Source organism: Pinus tabuliformis, chromosome X, assembly GCF_031772625.1.
Source record: "Pinus tabuliformis cultivar Carrire ecotype Pingquan chromosome X, CPIR1, whole genome shotgun sequence".
NCBI classification, from domain to species: domain Eukaryota; kingdom Viridiplantae; phylum Streptophyta; class Pinopsida; order Pinales; family Pinaceae; genus Pinus; species Pinus tabuliformis.
In genome coordinates, this window is record NC_142308.1 from 65,785,196 (window position 1) to 65,791,083 (window position 5,888).

Consider the following 5,888-nt stretch of genomic DNA (forward strand, 5'->3'; position numbering starts at 1 on the left):
CATATGAATAAGATGGTCATAAAAGGTGATTGCAGAAGCTAAAAAAGATGTTAAATCAACCATGTCAATTTTGTCAACTTTTGCAGAGTTAGCCTCTTCATTAGCTTGCAAAATAAATAGAATACAAATGAATTGTCTATGGTTCCAAAAGATCAACCAAAAAAGAGATCATTGCCCATGAAATTGTATATTGAGCATGCAACAACAAAACTTGAATGCATAATCTTCACATTCAAATAAGATATAAGCAAACTTGTTAGACTTCTTCAAGATATTTAGCCATGGCAGTCTCATATTCCATCTTTAATGTATGAGCCTTCGTAAAGTAAGGTTTTTTATCCTATCATCAGAAACGATTGAAAGCATTAGAGAATCACATCAAACCATGCCAAAAATGGGAAATAAAATGAGACCTATGATTTACCAAAAGGTGCTTATCTCTTTAAACCCTAAATGTTGAAAGAATACACCAACAAACATCCACCCCTAAATAAAAACTAAAACTTTATTCACGTGAAGGCGGTTTTTTTTTTAATCAGAAGAATAGGTAGGCCTATTGCTTGTCACTGAGAAGACTTGGATTAAGTCAATGAAACTGCCACTATACCCCTGAGCCTATAGAAACTACCTACAAGACTATCTAAATAGATAAACTAAGTTTGAACCTGAGTGAGGAAGCCCAATATTGGTTGGAAAAAACCTTAAATTTTATTTAGTTGAAGTTTATTATTCAAAATCCACACAACAATAAAGACTTTAAAAGTGAAAGTTATCCAAGAAAGTGTTTCAATCGGTGTCTTTATTATGATTGCCGATAAAAGCAACCAATCCTTTTCGTTAAATGCCTTTAATTTTGGGCATCATTATAAGGTGTTGAATGTCATAAATTTGTTTTGTATAATAAAAAAATGTTGGGTGTGGAGTCTCATTATCTTCCTGGTTGTTCAGAGAATTTTTGTTTAAACCGTAGGTGGATAACAAGCCCTGACGAGGCATGTGGGGGATTTGCCCCACTAATATCGCTGGAGTAGTTGTGGCAATATCAAGCTCTGTAGCGATGTAGTGATAGTGCTAAGATCATATAAAAAAACTAAAAACCTAAAATAAACTATGGTCACTAGTGCTAAGATCATATAAAAAAACTAAAAACCTAAAATAAACTATGGAAAATCCATAAATTTTTGACAATTTTTTGGTACGGACAAAAATAATACAAAAGCATGGATAATAAATACCAGTGACATAAAAATATAAAGCCTACCTTCCCACCATTCAAACAAACCACCTTAGATGATTCAAACTTTTATTTACATAATAATAAAATAATTAAGTATCCACTTACGTAGGCTTCCCCTCTCCACGGAGAGCAGGGGATCACAACAAATGTGTAATAAGCCCGTGACTAAATCTCCTCCAATCCCTTGTCAACGGTTCGAGGTTCAAGTTTATGTGAATTTGAAATATGAATTCCATAAAACTTCTATACATTGACCTGGCATTCTCACCATCGCCATGATATTCACATGTCATAGCATTACACACTTCTTTCTCAGATTCCGCCACAGCCCTTCATTCACCTTCACTTTCAGTACCCTTCAACGAAATCCATTATGGAAATCGAACTACAACAACAATGTCATCACACTCTGCAGAGAAGGCCAACTGAAAGAAGCCCTGAACAAGATTGACCAACAACGTCTTCGGCTCGATCTGGAAACCTACATTTCTCTCCTGCGTCTCTGCGCTAATACGAAATCATATTCAGATGGAAAACGATTACATGCTCGCATGCTGTTAGACGGAGTCGAAATCAACACGAGCCTGGAGGATGAGCTGGTTAACATGTATTCAAAGTGCGGGATTACCGAGGATGCACGTCAAGTGTTTGAGAAAATGCTAAAACCAACTCTGTTTTCATGGAATGCAATTATCAGAGCCTATACCTCGATCGGACTATTTGAAGAAGCGATTGAGCTGTATGAACAGATGGAGCGGTTAGGAGTACATCCAGATAAGTTTACTTTCCCCTGTGTCCTTAAGGCTTGTGGCCGGTTATCTGCTCTCACTTTAGGGAAGGCCATTCATGATTATGTAAAGAGAAATGGGTTTGAATCAGATGTTTATGTGGGCAATGCCCTTGTGGCAATGTATGCCAAATGTGGGAGTATAGAGGATGCAGTCCAAGTGTTTGAAAAATTATCTCAGAGGGATGTTGTTTCTTGGACTTCTATGATAGGAGGTTATGTGCAGAAGGGCTTTTGTAGAGAAGCCTTGGAGCTTTTTCATCAAATGGAAAATGTGACCATGGAGCCTGACCCGTTTACTTTTGCAAGTGTCCTCCGAGCGTGTTCTGAGTTAGCTAATCTGGAACAGGGGAAGAAAATCCATTATGAAGTGAGGAGGAGAGGATTAGAGTCTCATAATCTAGTGGGGAACGCGCTTGTTGCAATGTATTCTAAGTGTGGCTATATGGAAGATGCCTGCGAGGTGTTTGAAAAGATTTCTAAAAGAGATGTGGTGTCGTGGAATTCTGTGATAGCAGGGTATGCACAGAATGGACATTTTGAGGATGCCTTAGGATACTTTAATCGAATGCGAATGACTGGAATCACTCCTAACCTGGTCACATGGAGTGGGATGATTTCAGGCTATGCTCAGAATGGGTATGGCAGTGAAGCATTGAAGGTTTTCAGGGAAATGCAGCTTGCAGGGATGAAACCCAATTCAATTACCATTGTAAGTATTCTCCAGGCATGTGCCCATGTATCAGCATTACAGTTGGGTAAGGAAATTCATAGTTATATTCTCAGAAGTGAATGTGAGTCAGATGTCTTGGTTGGAAATGCTCTTATAGATATGTATGGAAAATGTGGAAGTATAGATGACGCATGCCGTGCATTTGACAGGATGCCTCGGAGGGATGTGATCACATGGAATGCAATGATTGCAGGATTTGCGATGCACGGGCATGGTGAATATGCTCTCAGATTGTTTTACAATATGCAGAAGGAAGGCGTAAAACCAAATGACAGCACCTTCATTGCTGTTTTATCTGCATGCAGTCATGCTGGTCTGGTAGAAGATGGTTTAAAATGCTTTGAATGCATGAATCGAGACTTTTTTATCACACCAAGGTTGGAGCACTATGCTTGCATGGTTGACCTACTTGGTCGTTCGGGACGCCTGGTTCAAGCAGAGGACTTTATCAGCAAGATGCCTTTAGAACCTAATGCTGATGTATGGGGAGCCTTGCTTGGTGCCTCCCGAATACATTGCAATATAGAGGCAGGAGAGCGTGCAGCAGAACATCTTTTTCAGTTAGAGCCTCAGAATGTTGGTTACCATGTCCTTCTTTCAAACGTCTATGCTGCAGCTGGTAGGTGGGATGGTGTCACAAAGGTGAGAAAAATGATGAACAGCAAAGGTTTGAGAAAGAAGCCAGGATGCACCTGGATTGAGGTCAACAACACGGTTTATGAATTCCTTGTAGAAGACAGATCACACCCACAGGCAGAAGAAATCTATGCAACTTTGGAAAGTCTGGTTGGACAGATGAGGGAAGCAGGGTATATTCCTGCTACTAATTTAGTGCTGCATGATGTGGATGAGCAGGAGAAAGTAAGCACCCTGTGTTATCACAGTGAGAAGTTGGCCATTGCTTTTGGACTTATTAATACAAGCTGTGGGACTCCTCTGAGGATCACCAAGAACCTGAGGGCATGTGATGATTGTCACAGTGCCACAAAGTTCATCTCTAAAATTGTGGGACGAACAATTACTGTAAGGGATTTGAATCGTTTTCATCACTTCAGAGATGGTCTGTGTTCCTGTGGGGATTACTGGTGAAGCTAATTACAACTGTGAATTTGTATGTCAAAGATAATGATCATATTGTTTACATTCTGGTTTGCCACTATGCAGTCATTATTTGTGGAGACAGTGTCCGGAGATTGAAGGTTCACAGTAGCTATTGAAATGTTAGTTGCGTGAATGAAATCTTTGTTGATCAAAATTTTCCAATGCACAGATTCTTTGCCCAATCTGCACTTGATACATGTTGGTCACGAGGCTTTCATGTATTCTTTGTCAATGTTAAATAAGCTAAGAGGCTGTATAACAATGGCATACATTGAGAGACTATACAGCATTAATATCCATTGAGGTTGTTTGACAAAAGGAGAGATATGGAGTTAATCTATTCCAGAAGGAGAGAATTATTTATGGTTACTCTTTGGGATGCTTCTACTAATAATGGGCTCTATGATATTTTCTATATGTGAGTTGCTGATGCACGAGCAACTTAAGATGCCATCACAGATACCTTCACAGGCACTGTTGTTTTCCCCAGTCCATGTTGGAGTGCTCTCAGCAGTGTCAGGGTGAGGATTGTGCATGCCATCAATCTGCAGCAGATCAAGGGCATGAGCAATCTGAAGGCCTGTCAAGGATGTCAGGGTGGTATGCACATGGTGTCTGATCTGCCCCCATCGACAGTGCAGATGGCCTGGAAGAGTCATGCCCAGGTGTATGAGTGGAGAATTAGTTGAGGGGCATGCAACAAATGAAAATATGCTTAAACCACCCATCAAAATGAATGATGTGTGACGGGAAGAGGAAGGGTGCATGGAGTGTCTAATAAGATTCTGATATGGTTGTTGGGTGGATGGGCAAGTAAATATTTTGAAAGAAAAGGGGGAAGCACGAAGGTGGTTGGATTGGGGGGTAGGATGGGTTGTGCGTGCTCCCATTATTTTTGAAAGATTGATGGGAGAAGCAGAGGAGAGGAGATAACAGTGGAAGAGAAGAAGACATAGAGAATTGAAAGGGGAGACTAGAGATCTCATTATGGTGGATTTTCCATGAAAAAAAGAGTGAAGACAAAGAGAAGAAACAATGAAGGGAAACGGATCAAGGCAGAGAGGCAGAGAGAGAACTGGAGAATCGAGGCAGCCATAGAAGGGGATGCAGCTCTAGTTTTGTAGTTCACCTGGTAGAATTGTGAATGGAAGAAGGAGGTCCAAGCAAGAAGTTCTAGTCTTAGTTATTTGGTAGAACCTCCTTGGCAATGACGAAGCTAATGCAGTTCTAGTCAGTGAGCATAGCATTGAACTGTGAGAGAATTACCAGGTTAAAATGCCGTAACCTTGTCAAAAGACCAAGCCAGGGAAATATAAAGAGAAGAATTTATGTTGTTGGCCATAATTCAGCAGCTTGTTCTAAGCTTAGTCCCCTGATTTGAGTTCACGATTCAGTTTGGTGACCATGAGATGTGGCAGTACAAAACTATTTGAGTTCATGATCGAGTGTGGTGACCATGAGGTTTAGCAGTGCAAATCTATGTAATAAAATTTGGCATTAGCTTCAAAATTAAGTTTGAGAAACTATATAATTGAATTCAAATAAATTTTCCTTAAAAGTTTAGTTTCAGGTTTGGATTACATTGAAGTTTGGCAAATTTCAAATTTCAAACCTGAAATTTGTAGAATGTGGTGACTAAGATTGCAAATGAATGTGGTGACTAAGATTGCAAATCTAGCTGAGACTGAGACCAGTGAGCATCCGGCAAAAAAGGTCTTGGCACTGTGGTAGTCCCTATAACAACAAGAGCCCATTGAGGCCACATGCTCATTGTGCCAAGAGGTGCTCTCCAGCCCAGTATGGTAGCAATGTTGTAATATAATGTTTAACATTTTGACTTAGTCAAAATAAAATAGAATTAAAATTAAATTGAAATGATATAGTTAGTTTAATTGTCCAAAGAGGCTCTCCAACCCAACATGATAGAGATGTTGTAATGTTTAACATTCAAAATAAAATAAAATTATTAACTAAAATAAAATTGAGAATAAAAAAATTTATTAACTAAAATAAAATTGAGATAAAATAAT

General features: G+C 39.3%; 1 pseudogene; it reads left to right on the top strand.

The window, feature by feature from the left end:
- Positions 1 to 1,343: 1,343 nt before the first annotated feature.
- On the top strand, positions 1,344 to 5,021 carry LOC149138351 (pentatricopeptide repeat-containing protein At3g12770 pseudogene; annotated as a pseudogene).
- The last annotated feature ends 867 nt before the right edge of the window (positions 5,022 to 5,888 follow it).